Source organism: Leopardus geoffroyi, chromosome A2 (genome assembly GCF_018350155.1).
Source record: "Leopardus geoffroyi isolate Oge1 chromosome A2, O.geoffroyi_Oge1_pat1.0, whole genome shotgun sequence".
Classification (NCBI taxonomy): domain Eukaryota; kingdom Metazoa; phylum Chordata; class Mammalia; order Carnivora; family Felidae; genus Leopardus; species Leopardus geoffroyi.
The window spans coordinates 144,546,586-144,562,140 of record NC_059331.1 but is presented as its reverse complement, the minus strand read 5'-3'; the positions used below and the strand labels follow the sequence as shown (position 1 = coordinate 144,562,140).

At 38.3% G+C, this 15,555-nt stretch overlaps 1 long non-coding RNA gene across 1 annotated transcript in view; it reads left to right on the top strand.

Moving 5' to 3' along the window:
* The window catches only part of LOC123606811, a 59,216-nt gene extending 44,685 nt beyond the window's left edge, over window positions 1-14,531 (top strand). Inside the window, exons 4-5 of the long non-coding RNA XR_006716507.1 lie at window positions 14,058-14,187; window positions 14,456-14,531. This is a non-coding gene — a long non-coding RNA (uncharacterized LOC123606811). The remainder of the gene's footprint in view (window positions 1-14,057; window positions 14,188-14,455) is intronic.
* The last annotated feature ends 1,024 nt before the right edge of the window (window positions 14,532-15,555 follow it).

The window sequence follows — 15,555 nt, the reverse complement described above, 5'->3', positions numbered from 1 at the left end:
GTTTACTTTTGAGACAGAGACAGAGCATGAGCGGGGGAGGGGCAGAGAGAGAGGGAGGCACAGAATCCAAAGCAAGCTCCAGGCTCTGAGCTGTCAGCACAGAGCCCAACATGGGGCACCAACTCACGAACCGGGAGATCATGACCTGAGCCGAAGTTGGACACTTAACTGACTGAGCCACCCAGGTGCCCCAGTAGTGTCAGAATTGAGTTGAATTCATGGACACCCCATTGGTGTCCCAAGAATTGCTTGTTGGTGTGGAAGACGCCTGCCCCTACCTGGCCCTCACCACATTGCAGTTGGGTCCAGGAACCTAAAAAGAGAAGGATTTGCACATGGTAGTGGTTGAACATGATGACTGTAAAATCGCTTCATGTAGTAGGAGGATTCAAACTTAGAGCGTAAGGAAGCAAATTCTATCAGCACACAAGGTGGATGCTGATGACACATAGTGCGTTCTGAGATATTTGACTGGATATGGTACATTTACATCGTGTCATTTTCACTGTTCCTGGTTGAAGCTAACTTAGAAACCAGAAATATGGTAGCCGGATGCTGAGGATAGATCTTTAACTTACAATTGCACATATCCAGCACCAGGAATTGTGCTGGGATGATGCTAGAAAGCCTAGCAACTTGCCAGAAGTTGTGGAAGAAGTGCCCAAATTCTGATTATGACTCAGAAAGCAGGGGTGCTTGGGTGACTCAGGCAGTTACCCGTCCGACTTTGGCTCAGGTCATGATCTCATGGTTTGTGGGTTTGAGCCCTGCATCGGGCTCTGTGCTGACAGATCAGGAGCCTGTTTCAGATTCTGCGTCTCCCTCTTTCTCTGCCCCCTCCCTGCTCACACTCTGTCTCTCTCTAAAAAATAAATAAACATTAAAAAATTAAAAATAAACAAAGTTTGTTTTCATGCTCTTGGAGACCTTCCTTCATTGTTGTCCTAAGAAGTTACTTAATATTTCTATAGGGTTATCTAGTCATGGATGAAGTGGATAGTATTTGAAAACTGGTTGGAAATAGGAGATAAAAAAAAAAAAAAGTGGAGTTTCTGGCTTGGTCAATAGAGAGGAGAGAGAAGCCATTGACAAAGAACATAGAGTAGGTCCTGGATATAAAGTGCTGATAAGGCGCTGGAGGGAGAAACAAAGAAAGCTTTAAGACTCTGTCCCAAACCTTGCTGCATGTAAGAGCCATTCAAGCTGCTGACATACTTAATTATAATATTTATTGACTCATAATATTTTTAAAAATTCACTCCCATTTATTTCTACCTTCAAAGTTGCATTCTTTTAATATCCAGAACACACAAAGAAGTCCTGCAACTCAACAAAAACCAAATAACCCAATTAAAAAGTAGGCAAAGTGCTTGAAAAGACCTTTCTCCAAAGATGACATACAGACGACCAACAAACATGAAAAGATGCCGTACATCACTAGTCATAAGAGAAATACAAATACCACGGTGAGATATCACCTCATGCCCATTGGGGTGGCTGCTCTCAAAAAACCAGAAAAAAGCAAGCGTGGGCGACCATATACAGTGTTGGTGGGATTGTAAAATGGTGCAACCACTATGGAAAACAGTATAACAGGTCCTCAAAAAATTTTAAATCGAGGGGCGCCTGGGTGGCGCAGTCGGTTAAGCGTCCGACTTTAGCCGGTCACGATCTCGCGGTCCGTGAGTTCGAGCCCCGCGTCAGGCTCTGGGCTGATGGCTCAGAGCCTGGAGCCCGTTTCCGATTCTGTGTCTCCCTCTCTCTCTGCCCCTCCCCCGTTCATGCTCTGCCTCTCTCTGTCCCCAAAATAAATAAACATTGAAAAAAAAATTAAAAAAAAATTTTTTAAATCGAATTACCACATGATCCAGCAATCTCACTTTTGGGTATATATCCAAAAGAATTTTAAGCAGAAAAAAAAAAAAAAGAATTCAAGGAAGGGTCTCAAAGACATGTATTTACATGTTCACAGTGGCATTATGCACAATAGCCAAGAGATGGAAGCAATCTAAATGTTCATCGATGGGTAAATGGATAAAGAAAACGTACCATGGATATGGAATATTATCCTACCATTTGGCCTTAAAAAGGAAGGAACGACATGGATGAAGCTTGAGGACATTATGTTAAGCAAAATAAGCCAGTCACAAAAAGACATTTACCTTGTGATTTTACTTACGATGTGTCTAACGTAGTCAAACTCATAGAAACAGAAAGTAAAATGGTGGTTGCCAGGGGCTGGGGGAAAGGGAAACAGGGAATTTTTTTTTTTTTTCTTTAATGGGTATAGAGTTTTAGTTTTGCAAGATGAAAAGTTCTGGATATCTGTTGCACAAAAAAGTGAATATGGTTAATGCTACTCAACTGTAGACTCAAAAATGACTCAAGTGGTAAATTTTATGAAACCTATTTTTTTACCCCAATTTTTTAAAGTTACAACTTTTTGCCTTTCCTGTCATTACAAACCTAAGCCATCTCGTCTACGTTCAAAAAAAAAAAAAAAAAAAAAATCAGGCTACAAACAAAACATGGAAACACAATCTGTTACTATTTACAGGTACCCTGAATTCAGTTTAATCAAAGAGATGAGTTTGTGTCACAGGACTGTGGGAGCGTGGACATCAAGAGAGAAACAGAGCAAAGTGGCTTTTTAGTACAGAGCATAAAGAGATTTCCAGAGTAAGTCATTCAGCTGCCAACAAAGGGCGCCATTCGTATCACAAGAATGGATACTCCCTCATATGGCATGGCCTTCACCGTAGTTTCTCCCCTTAGGTTTGTGAATCCCATCTGTGTGTGGCCATGGTCACCCTGATGGTGATAAAACAGCAGGAATAATGTGTGTACTGGAATAGTAAGTAATATTTATTGAGCATTTGCTCTGTATAAGGTTCTAGGTCAAGTCTTTATATGCACATGTGAACTCATTCAATTGTCATGATGACCCTTTTAGGTTAGTATTACTTTTCATTCCATTTCTCAGTGGAGGAACCTGGGTCATGGAGAACTTAAGCACACATAAATCATAAATTTATGTGAAACTTGGGTTTGACCCAGATAATTGTATTTTAAAGACTGAAGCTTTAGCCACCATTCTACTTGTGGTAGAAGATAGGGTTTATTAGAGTAGGGCATGCTGAAATGTATACATGGCAAAAATAAAAGCAAATATTTAGAGTAGTGAATCATATCTGACTTAAGGGTAGTTTTCTTCTATGACTGAAAAAATCATGTACCAATATGTAACTATTTGTAATAGTTATAAGAGTACTTCTACTAAAATGCTAACAGTATTCGGTTGTGTGAGGGACGTAAAACTCCTGTTAGAGAGGAAGATACTATTTTAGTATGCTGATAGTAAAGAATGCCTTTTTTAATTGAACATTTATTGAGATAATTGGAGATTCCCATGAGTTGCAAGAAATAACGCAGAGAAATCCCACGTACCATGTACTCACTTTCCCCCAATGGTAGCCTCTTGCAAAACTATAGTACAATATCATAACCCAGATATTCAGATTTTCCCCATTTTTTTTAAGTTTATTTATTTATTTTGAGAGAGAGAGAGAGAGGGAGGAGCAGAGAGAGAGGAGAGAGAGAATCCCAAGCAGGCTCCGTGCTGTCAGTGCAGAGCCTGACAGGGGGCTCCAACTCACTAACCTTGAAATCATGACCTGAGCCAAAATCAAGAGTCAGGCGCTTAGCCGCCTGAGACCCTCAGATGCCCCTGCTCATTTTCTAAAGGATTGTTACTTTTTTTAAACTGTTGAATTCAGAGAATTCTTTATATTTTTTAGATCTTAGTCTTTTGTGGGACATGTGGTTTGCAAACATTTTCTTCCCATTTGTAGCTTGCTTTTCATCCTCTTCACAGTCTTTTGCAAAGCAAAAGTCCTCAATCTGATGAGGTCCAATTTATCGAGTTTTCCTTTAATGGATTATGCTTTTTGGGTCAAGTCTAAGAACTTTTTGCCTGTTCCGAGACCCAAAGTTTTTGTATATATTTTTTTGTTTCTAATTATAGTTTTATGTTTTCCATTTAAAGCCATGATCCATTTTGAGTTAATTTGTTCAGAAGGAGTAAATGCTTTTAATAGAAAAAATTGGGTGATATGTGCTGATTTTAGTTTTTTGGCTCCTGAAGATTGTATTCATGGTATCACTTATTTAGTAAGACTGTCAATGGATGTGAAAATAGACATCGTCTTTGCAGATAAACTGTGCAGGTTTTAACAGCAAAACAAACGTAAAATGTTTCTGATTCCCCTGGGCAGAGCTCTGGGCTCTTTTTCATGTGAACATCAAAAAAAAAAAAAAAAAAAAAGAAAGAAAGAAAGAAAGAAAGAAATTCCTTAATTCCTTACTTCGATTAAAAAAAATAATAAAAGACATTACCTCAGAAGAGAATTAAACTGGAGCTTCAAGGGAAAAAGAAAAAAAAAAAAAGAATACCTGAATTTGTAGTTCTTTTGAAGAAAGATAATGAAAACAGATTCTATGACATCTTTCTTGCTCAATTTATTTGTTGTGGGCTTGAGTAATTTTAACTGATGCCTTATACAGAAAAGAGCTCTGTGAACTGGTTTAATGCTCTCGGTATTAGCTATTTCATTACATCTTCTTCTAGTTTCAGAAGCACGAAGTGCCTTTTTCAGGGCTAAGTTTCTAATTAAGTTCCATATTATATTGTTGGACTATGGCTGGGGAGTACTGCTGAGGCAAGGAAGAGAGTGAATTTTGGAAAGGAATTAGGGAGATATTTGTAAAAGGTAAAGAGCAGCATTCTGAAGGATGGGACAAAAACAAGGATTATTGGTATTATTGCTAAATGGTAATAAGAGACCCATGGAGGGCCTTTCTCTCCATCCTAGATTATATACTGAAGAAGTAAATGTAAAATTGTATCTCCCTCTGAAATATTCAGAAACGTTCACTCTCATCAATTCAGATACATTTTTGTTCTGGTAATTTTATATTACAAATTTCATGATGGATTTCATACTCTGCATATGGAAGGAACAAATTCAACAGAATATAATATATGTACTTTGCGTTTCCAGAAGTCAATATGGAAAGTGAAGTGGCTTTTGTAATAACTCTAGCGACTGGATTGGTAGAGATAATTATGGAGTGATTCTATTCTTGCCCCTTGAAGATAGATTCCACTGAAATCGATGAAATTACATGCATGGATCAAAGATAAGATGTTGATTAATTTTCACATGTCAAATTAAATCAGCTCACGAACTAGTTGCTACATGTGCTGGAAGAGAGATTTTAAAATATAATCAGATGTTTATATACTTTTGCAAAAATTATTAGTTTTAAAGAATATATGTTATACATGTTATTTGGTTGTCAAAAATACGATCAAATGATATGAATGTTCTTGCTGCACACGTATCTTGGAAATGATGAATGCATAATTTCAAGGACCCCTTGGTGATATATCTGGTCTCCACAATTGTAGCTTGATTGTAGATCATCGAATGAAGGGAATAAGGCTCCAAAAATAAAAATGGCACTGTTATAATTAGTTTTTCTTCTTTCAAAGCAAAGACAGAAGCGAATATTCTAATGGAAAGTGGAAAACTTTGGTCTTTTTGGGCTAACAGCGTAGCGTGTCTTCTCTACCCACTTGTGGGCTCCACACGTGTGCTTGTTCTTCATTCTCAGCGTCTGACTGGCCATGGACATGTCACATGACATGCGTGCTCCTGCCTCCCACGATAGCTCCCTAATGCCCAATGGCCAGATCACAGCTTCTAAAATATCCTATTTAAGCCTTGGATCTAGAATTAAAAGGGCCCAGTGTAAAAATACATGTGTCAGGCTAATTACTTGAACAGAATCCTTGCTTTTTGTCTCTTTGGATCACCTGCTCATGTTTTCTGACCTTGCCTCATTCTTTTTGGCTTATGGACAATTCTCTGATACGTGTACCTTTATTTAGTCTTTGAATAGCTTATGCAAACATTGGTGAAATGGGACTGCATTCCTGTCCAATGATTGAGTGTGATACATGCTTACGTTAGCCTGAAAGGGCCCCTCTTGCAGCCCATACACTTTCATGGCTTCACTTGGCCATATGGTTGAGGGCTGAGTTTGCTTTCTTCAGTCCCTCCATGCAGAAGTAATAGCTCCCTTATGTGAATTTCCTCAGTACTCCATCTGATTCTTCTGATTCTGAGAATTTCCAACTCTTTGCCTTGATATAATTACCTATGCACCGGTCATATCTCTCAATAAGCTGGGAGCCTCTGGAGGGCTCAGGATGTGTCGTGGCTACCTTCACTTTTGTGGTTTCACATGGCCTCTGGTTGGGGCCTGAGCAGACCAGGCACAGGATAAAAGTGTGCGGGTTGTGTCAATGTTTTGCACGTATTCTGCAGTCTGAGTGAGGCATATTCATGATATTTAAGCTGAGCTATATATGCCGTAACACTTACTGACAAAGCTTTTGTTGGTCTGGATTATAGCTTTTGAACCAGTGGGTCTGGTGTCCTTATGACCAAATTTTCTGCATTTATGTCTTCAAAAGGAGAAGTAGCTATCTCTTCTCTTTGTTCCCTGTTTTTATCTCCTAGGACATGAAGCATGCTTATGCATGCATTTCTTGCTAATCACTACTTTGTGACTAATCATCAGGGACCTTAAATTTAGAAGAAAATATGTAAAATTCATGACCTGAATTTGTTTTTAGGGAGCCACTGAGATATTTTCCTGAAAAAAGAAAATCCCAGTCTTAATCCTTTCATTATTAATATTAGATTATCTTTAGAACATGTTATATAGTAAGCATGAAGAAACAACATGATATTTTTACAGAGGTATTTATCTTACATGAAAGAATGCTTCCAGTTTTCATGCAGAAGTACTGTATACGTCCAAAGTACAATTATTATTATTTTATGTTTTTAATTATTATTAAAAGTGGCTCTATAAAGCCAGGAAGATATATGTTTTCCAAGAAAACAGGACACAAATTTGGTTTTACTAGTCATACCTAGTGGAAAGTCATAAATTTTCTTCCAAGAATAAAATAGAATTGCAAGTGGGTGTTTAAAAAATGCATTAAAATGGCAATGTGCACATAATTTAAATGAGCCAAGAGCTGCTAATTATTCTGGTATGTATTCAGTTACTTTTGTACTATTTCTCCTCTAATGTAAACAAAAGAAATCCTCTTAATTGTCAAAAACAGCTTTTAGTAGAGGTTGCTTTTTTCTGTTTTTTTTTTTCCTATTCTTTTTGTACAGTTTGCACATTTAAGAACTAGTCACAAAGTGTGATTATTTAGAATATTTTTTTACAAAGAATGTCCTATCACTTATATTTTTCAGCTCTTAAAATCAAATTAAGGAGCTAATTAAGCTATTCATTTACTAGAGCGGAAAATAATTATGCAATGTGTATCTGGAGGAATAAATAGCCTCATGTGCATCCAAATGAGGTAAAAGCGGGTTGAGACTTAGTCATGTAACGGGGTACATGGAGCACGTTGCCTAATGAAGAAGGCAGGTCCTTTACTATAGTATACTTGATCATTATTTTCCAGAAATGACATTGATTTGTGGCTGTGACTACACTGTTCTTCACAGCTCAGGACCTTCAGTGTATGATTAAATGCTGCAGTTTTATTTTTAAGGCATTTTATCATGCATTTACAACATTTAAATGAGTTAAGTTTATTAGAATATGCTTCTGCTTCCTCCAGTTTGGTGAACTAAATACTCAGCTAGTTCCTGGATAAAACATACTTACTGATGAGTAACAGAATGTTGGGCCAAAATTCTTCCCCCTGAGTTTTGACTGAAGCGCCAATATGATAGATACCAAAGAGAGAACATTCTGAGAACCGTGTCGATGAGGCAGTAGATTAAGGACATGCAAAGGTCACTGCATGGGAGAGGAAAGGATCAGTGGGGAGGATATCTTTGGAGAAAACCGTGCGATAAATCCCACAGCTTCTCCCCACACAGAGGGAGATATTCCTTCTTCATCTCAGGTCCAGGGAGACTTCCATGGCACCATCTGCGGAGCTTTGATATATGTGGGCTGGAGTCTGATTCTGGTGTCGGAAATCCAGAGGACAAGAGAAGGGCTGATCAACCACCCTGTGACAGACATCGGGAGGGATTGGCTTTGAATTTTTTTTTTTGAAAAAGCTGTCTTTATGGATTCAGAGACAAGATACGATATGTGGGCACTTGGGTGAAAAAGCCAGTGTGGTTTCTCTTAGAGCCTCCCATCTGCAATGGGTGAAAAGATATCAGAAGATAGAGGCTGGTTATATACCACTGGTGTACAAAGACTAAGGGCGGGGTTGGGAGGGATTATGAATGGCCACTAAGGTTATTAAGGCACCCATTTGGGGCTAGACATTGTGAGAGAAAGCTGTCCATTGATATAGTAAGCTCTGAAGAGCTCATTAATCCTCAACTCATGAGGGCATCCATTCAAATAAGAATATTTGTCCCATGCCTCTTTGCCATCCTCCTGCTTTGACCCTGAAGACATCAACACATCAGCTCGGGAGAGGGAAGAGGAAGGAAGAGAAGAGAAGCCGAAGGCAGTGAATTAGGGAAGAAGCCAATCAGCCTGTCTTTCTCATTGTGGGCTTTCAGCTTGAAGCAGAAGGGAGCTGGGAGAGGAGGAGATTTACTGCTAAATCAAGCCCATAGTTATAATTATTATACAGAATTGGACATTCTAGTTTCTGAATCAAGACTGTTTTTCTTCCAGGCGTAGGGAAACATTACCCCTGCTAAATAAAGCCTAATGGAACAGTGAGAGGCAAAAATAAAGTTGTGTTTTGATTACATTATGATGTACATGTGCTTGAGTAACATCGTGATTTCAAATGCAGCGCTGTTTGTAGGAAATGAGGGAAATATCTAACAGTGTAGAAAAAAGAATCGTTTGTCGAAATTTGAGTAACAGATGCAGTGAGCAGTAAGGAAATGCAATCAGGAGACTAAGCCTTGTGCCCAATGAAGGTGAGTGAATGCAACATGAGACTTTTATTTTATTTTATTTTTTAAAATACGTTTGTTTATTTTTGAGAGAGAGAGAGGGGGAGAGAGCGTGCACCTGCGAGTTGGGGGAGTGGCAGAGAGAGGAGAGAGAGAATCCAAAGCATAGGACCATGGGACCATGACCTGAGCTGAAATCAAGAGCTGGACTCTTAACCAACGTGAGCCACCCAGGTGCCCTGAGACTTCTATTTTAGTTTAGACCCTGGAAGGGAGATAAGGCAGCTCCAGGTCTAGTGCTCCGTGACCCCCAGCAAAAGCAAGGGAAAACCTGCTCTGGAGGAGGGTGACCTCCGTTGGCCCTCGAGCTTCCTATAGATTAATATCTACCAAATATAAACTCACAGTCAAAGATCACCAAAATGACAGAAGAGAAAGCCTCTGTCTCACCATGAGAAGAGTCAGCAGAAACAGTAAACGAAGGATTGAGAGTCCTAATAAATTCAGACTTCAGAATTATGAGATACAAAATGTCAAATGATTGTATATGAAACGTTTAAAGAAATAAACGGGTATCTCACAGAAATGAGAAAGCAACAAGGAACTATTCACAGGAAGCGGGAAGATTTGGAAAGAAACCAAAAAACAAATTTCAAAATGGGAAAATATAATTGTTAAGTTTTGAAAAATTAATGAGTTGGTTAAACAGCAAATCAAACGATTGAAGAGATAATCATTGATAGATGGATTGAAAGAAATTACCTAGAATGCAGCACAGAAAGACATGGTGATGGAAGGTATGAGAGTTTATCACCAATAGGCCCTCAACGAATGAACTGCTAAAGCAAACATTTTTGTTTGTTTTAATGTTTGTTTATTTTTGAGATAGAGCGTGCCAGTGGGGGAGGGGCAGAGAAGGGGGGGGGGCAGAGGATCCGAAGCGGCTCCATGCTGATGGCAGTGAGCGCAACGTGGGGCTTGAACTCACAAACTGCAAGATCATGACCAGAGCCAAAAGTCAGACACTCAACGGATTGAGCCGCCCAGGGACCCCCTAAAGCAAACACTTTGGTCTCAAAATTCCTTTACATTCTTAAAAATTATTGACGACCCCAAAGATCTTTTGTGTACGTGGGTTATATCTATTTGTATTTATCATATTAGAAGTTAAAATTGAAATGAAAATTTATTTTTTAAAAAAGCCCATTTGATGTTAACATAAATTACTTAATAAAGAATAACTTATTTTTCATACACAAAAACATTAGGGAGAAATTGTTTTACATTTTTGACAATCTTTATTGTCTGGGTAATTAGAAGACAGCTAGATTCTCATATCTGCTTCTGCGCTCATTCTGTTGCTGTATGTTGTTTTGGTTGAAATATATGAAGAAAATCTGTCCTCGTACATATGTGTAGATGCAAAAGAGAGAAGTATTTTAATAGCCTTTTCAGATAATGGAGGATATTATTCTTGGTATTGTACCAACATTCAACAAATGGCAGTTTCCTAATGGTTAGTTGCCGTGTGGAATTTGAAAGCCATATCAATAAACGTGTTGCATTTTGTTACATTAAAGTTTATTTGCCTATCTTCAACTTTAGATGGATCTTTTACCTATGTATGATTTTGTCACATCATGGACTGGTAATTTGGAAAATACTGGTTCGTTGAGTAATGCAGGACTTCCAAACATTGATATGAAAGTCACATTCATTAATAACATCTGCGCGGATCTTATTAGAAAAGCCCACGTATTGAGAAGCTGTCAAGTTCATGGTGGGAAATATAAGTTTTCTAAAATTCTAATTTTCCTTGAAAACTTGAATTTTGTCATTGGCAACAAATTCTGTCAGTTGTTTTCCTTGAGGTAACAGGCTTAGTTCATTCAATTTTAAGAAAATGTCTGCCAATTATCCAAGTCTGAATAGCCATAGTTCATCTGTCAGTCATTCTTTTAAGTAAAGATGGTGTTCCATGAAAAAAGTGGTTACGTCAGCTTGCAACTCAATCACACAAGTGTTTTCCTTGAGACAACCATCATACTTCAGTATTCAGCAGAAGTGCTTTTTGTACTTCCCATTTGGTCACAGAGAATATTAAAAAGACATTGTGTAAGGGCCAAGATTTAAAAAAATTAATATGTTTTTTTTCTGCTTCACCAAGTATACCGTTAAGGGAACTAGCATTTCAGAAAATTTACTATGAGTGGGTGACAGAGAAGAACATGATTCCTTGCCTAGTTTGGTCCACTGCCTTGATTTGTGCTAAGGTAACAGCAATTTTACCCACCATTGCTTTCGCACCATTAAGGTGTGTGTCAATGCAGTGAATAAGACAAATAACACCTTACTATTGTTATGAAAGTAGTTTGACCTTGTTGGACTCCTCCTAAGAGGGTCTTGGAACCATAAAGCACACTTTGAGACTGCTAGTCCAAAGGAATGCGAAGAATCTCCAGAAGTAAGGTCTGAAATAGAAGAAGGTCTAGTGAACAAAGAAACTGGGAATCTAACAAATCTTATGTGTATAAAATAATAATGTCTTATTTGTTGGGGATGAAAACATTAGAGTTAAATTAGATGGGATGGTGGCATGTAGACTGGAAGAGGTGACCATAGCATGTGAATTGGGAAGGGTGTTCAAGGGAGGGTTAGGGCACTGAATAGCTTTAGAATTTAACTTAAATATGAAGGAAACGTTTTAAGAATGGGGAATATCCAATTAAACATTATGGATTGCATGTATGCATTTATTTTCACTCCCTTCCCCAAATCACAAGCATGGCAACAAATGGATATTTTTAAAAGATAGAAGTCTGTAGACCCAAGTGAGGAGACAATGGCAGCCAAATGTAGAAAGCTCATTTAGGAAAGCAGGTGGATGAGTGGTAATTGTCTCAGACAGCCTGGGAAAGCTAACTCCCAAGCTGCATGAGGAGTCAGCAGAGACAATGAAAAATGATTTAGATTCCTAAGAACTTCAGATGTAGAATTACCAGATGCAGAATATAAATTAATTATGTACAAAATTGCTTAAAGAAATAACATATGCACTCACATAAAAAGGAAAGCAACAAGACACTCTCAGAAGTGCAACGTGTACCTGGAAGAAATAAATGGCATCATGTGCATCCAGATGGAGAAAGCTGAGGAGCAACCTGGTGAGGAATGCTCCGATAGCTCCGGTGTCACCAGGCGGGTCCTGGAAGTGGGGGGAGGTGAGGCTATCAAAGGAGAAGTGGACGAAAGATTTTCCACCGAGTGGCTGGCCTTCCAGCTTCCTTCTCTACCTGAAGATTTCCTGTGGGTGGGATGATTCATGACTTCTGGGCTGGCAAGGGGCAGACTCAGCTGTGAGTGGGGTATGGTTAAACTTATAAATACTGAAGGGTAGGTACTGAGTGTGTGCAAAACAGCCGTCCCTATCTCAAATTCAAATAACTGTGTTGTGCAGATTGAGGGATGGTGTTTGTGCGTGTCTGGTAGCTTGTAAGAGGAGATGGGGTATGTGTGAAAGTGTGTTAAATCTTTGTTTTCCAGAATGGGAAGGTAATAGACAATGCCTAAAACAGAAAAATCAAGAAGTAGCAATGGAAGCATGTTATGTAGAGACATGGACATAAATAGTACAAGATTCATTGAAAACATTGGAAGTATTTACCTCTGGGGATCAGGAAATGAGGCTGCGTTTGACTCAAAAAATTATTTGCCTCTAAGCTATGTCTACACGTATCTTTGATAAAAATAAGAATGAGATTTTAAAATTATAAAGGTAACTACTGGGGTGCCTGGGTGACTCAGTCAGTTAAGCGTCTGACTCTTGGTGTTGGCTCAGCTCATGATCTCAGGGCTTGTGAGCTACAGCCCAGCGTCAGGCTCTGCGTTGACAGCATGGAGCCTGTTTGGGATTCTCTCCCTCTCTGTGTCTCTCTGCCCCTCCCCTGCTTGGTTGCACAGGCTCTCTCTCTCGCAAAATAAATAAACATTAAAATGATTTTTAAAAAGGCAGCTAGTAAAAGAATAGAAACAACTTTTATAATTTCAAACTCATCAGAAGGAAGCAAGCAGAAAAAGTAATCTAAGTAAGTAGTTAAAATCTTCCCAGAAAAGATACCAGGCCCAGATATTTTTTATCAGACTTTAATGAATAAATTATTGCAGCCTTATACTAATGCTTCCAGAATATAGAAAAAGAGACAATACCTCCCTACTCATTCTGTGAACCTTACATAAACTTAACACCCAAATTTGGCAATTATAGTACAAAAAGGAAAATTATTGGCCAGTCTCATTCTTGAACATGTAAAAATTAATGTTCAAATATTTATAAATGCCATTCATTGTATCAAGAGATTAAATGAGAAAAAAATCCAATAGATCCAGAAATTTTTTTTGACCAATTCAAAATCTATGATTTTTAAAAAGAAATCTGAATATTGGAGGACATTCCCTTAATATTGAAGCTGAATATTGGGGGACATTCCCTTAATCAGATAAAGGGCATTAAACAAACAAACAAACAAAACCAGCACTATACAGTGAACATTATTCTTAATGATGAAATCTTGGAAGCATTCTTTTTAAGATCCAGAAAAGGCAAGAGCACCCACTATTGTCAGTTTTCATTAACATTTTATTGGATTTATAGTAAGGCAAGAAATAATTAAGAAGCAGATTAGTCATTATTCGCGGATAATATGATTCTCTACCCAGCAAGTTAAAAGAATCTATAGGCTTCTTAAAGAATTAGTAAGAAGGTGGTTGGATATCATGTTATTACATAAACTATTTGCCATCAACAAGTAGAAAATGTAGCAGGAGGAAGAATATCTCATTTATGATAGCAATAAAAAATGGTACTTATGAATAAATCTACCAAAAGGTGTACATAATCTTTATGAAGTAAAATTTAAAACTTTATAGAAAGGTATTAAAGAAGATCTAAATAAATGGAGAACTATACTGTGTTGATTTGGTAGAAAATTAATATCTTGGACCATTGATTCTTTCCAAATTAATGTATAAATTCAATGCAATTCCAATTAAAATATCAGTAGGGATTTTTTTCTGTTTTGGTAGAACGTGGAAAAGCTGACTGCAAAATTTACATGGAAGGGCCATAAACCAAAAATAGAGCCACAATACTCCTGAAGAACAGGAAGAAGAGAAACTTGACCTACCAGATGTCAGGAACGCTTATAAAGCTACGGTACAATTACAATTATTTCAAAAGTAGCTAACCCAGAGTTAGTACTCAATAAATGTTAGTTATTATTACTATATGGTTTCCACATTTTAATATTTACATTCTTTGTGGTAAATATTTGTAAGGATTGTTTCTTTCCCTTATGAGGGGCATTTCAAAACGTAAGCCTTAGAAAAATTTTAAACGCTTTCTAAGGCCTGGGTTACAGCTGTACTGTACGTGGCTCCCGTTATGGAACTGAGTTCTCTATTTCCTTTGCCTCTCCTGCCAGCTTCCTCTCCTTCTTTGAGTCTGAATGGAAATGTAAGGTGTCAGGACAATGTCTATCTAAAATGGAATAAGGAGGTAAGAAGCAGTATCCAGATGCTTGTAACAAAAAAATGAAAGGGGTAAACTTGTAAAGAGGCTTACTTAGTGGACAAGGCAACGGTTGGTCAAAAGTGGTAAACTGGTGAATGAAAGTCATTCATTCATTCATTCATTCATTCATTCATTCATTCAAGAAAACTCTGTTACCTGTGTATGAAACACCGTGTCTGGCGTGGATATAAAGATGCATTAGACAGATCCCTGTGCATGAGCACTCACAGACTAGCTGGCAAGACATGCCTGGAAAATACTAAGATATAGGACGCCGACTACTAGAGCACGGTCGATACCAAACAGAGTTCTGTCAGAGCAATGAGGCTGAAGGACGAACTACAGAAAGCAGAAGCAGTTTTCTCGAAGGAAGTATCATTCATACTTGATCTTGGTATCTGTGTTGTTGAGGAGGGAGATGGCAGAGGCATATACCATAGGGCTAAACATGCAGAGTTTTCAAGTATGTTGAAGCAGTATCAACTTCTATACCGTAAGAGCTATGGAGATTTTATAAAGGATGTTCATACCACGCGGTTTACTGTTTGTGAATTTTAAACTCTCGCCTTCTTTCTTCCTACCTCTTGTTTGAGGAATTAATAGCCAAATTACCCCAAACTGGGCAGTAGTGGGGAGGAGGCAGAGAATCAGGATCCTGAGTAACAGCGTGGCTCTACAGAGTGTGGAGTAAAGGAGAATTCAGTGTTTCAGCTTCTTTGATTGGCATGGAAATGTTTGGAGAGTGAAGTAATTTTGAAGTTCTGTGGTTCTACCTGGGATTTAGTGTGAGGCTTCTTTCTTAAACTGTATGGTCCTAGTAAATGTTGAGGCCTAGCCGAAAATCAGTACAAGTTTTATCAGTGACCTTTTGTGAATCCTGCTCTGGTTGGCATAGTTGTTTCATCTGATCACACATTCAACAGAGTGGAGCTCTGAGATGGAGCAGGAGGGTGACACGGTGACAATTAGCACTGCTCCTAAAGAAGCCCTATGACTGACGATAGAACTCTA